The sequence below is a fragment of the Triticum aestivum genome, chromosome 3D (assembly GCF_018294505.1).
Source record: "Triticum aestivum cultivar Chinese Spring chromosome 3D, IWGSC CS RefSeq v2.1, whole genome shotgun sequence".
NCBI lineage: Eukaryota > Viridiplantae > Streptophyta > Magnoliopsida > Poales > Poaceae > Triticum > Triticum aestivum.
In genome coordinates this window covers 214,935,144-214,936,939 of record NC_057802.1, presented here as the reverse complement: position 1 = coordinate 214,936,939, position 1,796 = coordinate 214,935,144, and positions in this window count along the sequence as shown.

Sequence of the window (1,796 nt, the reverse complement as noted above, 5' to 3'; positions counted from 1 at the left end):
GAGATCTGAAACTATTATGTTTTCATGAATATATGTGAGTTCTTGATCCTATCTTGCAAGTCTATAGTCACCTACTATGTGTTATGATCCGGCAACCCCGAAGTGACAATAATCAGGACCACTCCCGGTGATGACCATAGTTTGAGGAGTTCATGTATTCACTATGTGTTAATGCTTTGGTCCGGTACTCTATTAAAAGGAGGCCTTAATATCCCTTAGTTTCCGCTAGGACCCCGCTGCCATGGGAGGGTAGGACAAAAGATGCCATGCAAGTTCTTTTCCATAAGCACGTATGACTATATTCGGAATACATGCCTACATTACATTGATGAATTGGAGCTAGTTCTCTGTCACCCTATGTTATGACTGTTACATGATGAACCACATCCGGCATAATTCTCCATCATCGATCCAATGCCTACGAGCTTTTCACATATTGTTCTTCGCTTATTTACTTTTCCATTGCTATTGTTACAATCATTACCAAACCCAAAAATATTACTTTTGCTATCGTTACCGTTACTTCCATATTACTTTGCTACTAAATACTTTGCTGCAGATACTAAGTTATCCAGGTGTGGTTGAATTGACAACTCAACTACTAATACTTGAGAATATTCTTTGGCTCCCCTTGTGTCGAATCAATAAATTTGGGTTGAATACTCTACCCTTGAAAACTGTTGCGATCCCCTATACTTGTGGGTTAGCACCCTCCAATCGTGAAAGATCGGACCATTAGGGTTCTATCCTACATTAGTGGCCGGCCATGGATTCGATAGGCACGACACCTCCGAGCATCGATCTGAATGGGGGGACGACGGTAAGATGCGGCTTACCTTGGTTAAGGCAATGGAGAGCTCGGTGTGGTCCGGGGAACCGGGATGGCGACAGTGTGTGGTGAAAGCATCGATGGTCGGGGTGTGCTACTTGTAATAGTGTTGGGATTCCCCGAAGAGGAAGGGTGATGCAGTATAGTACCATATAGCATTTCACTCAGTTAAGAACCAAGGTTTATTAAACCAATAGGAGACGGCACACAAGCAACTTTGACAGTACCTGCACAAACACAAACAAATGGTTGCACCAAACAAAGGCAAGGGGTGTCACTCCCCTTGTTCTTGCCAGTTGCAAGTATCAAGTCTGTAAGTGGTACATATAATAAATAAAAGTAAAAGAGAAGAGCGAGCAATTATAAGATTTGTTTCAATATAGAGGTGAATGGATGCTAGTTGTGAGTTGGGTTGGGATTTCCCCGAAGAGGAGAGGATGCTGTAGGACAGTGGAGATAAGTATTTCCCTCAGTTATGAAACTAAGGTTGTCAATCCAGTAGGAGAACCAAGCAACACTATGTAAACAACACCTGCACACAAACAACAAATACTTGCAATCCAATGCGGAGAGGGGTAGGCAATCCCTCAACGGTTACGAGCAAGATAAAAGATATAGTTTTGATAGATAGATCTGACAAAAATATAAAAAAAATGCAGCAAAGTATTTTTAGTTTTAATATATTATAGAAAATAGACCCGGGGACCATAGTTTCCACTAGAGGCTTCTCTCATTAAAATAGCATATGGTGGGTTGACAAATTACTGTTGGCCAATTGACAGAAAAGCAAATAATTATGAAGATATCCAAGGCAATGATCATGTACATAGGCATCACGCCCGAGACAAGTAGACCGAAACGATTCTGCATTGTCGGATCACGGGTTCCAGCAAAACCCTTGAGGTTCGAACTCTGGGGTGCGCGCGAAGTTATTTCCTCCATACCGATCCATGCCCTAGATTTGCTA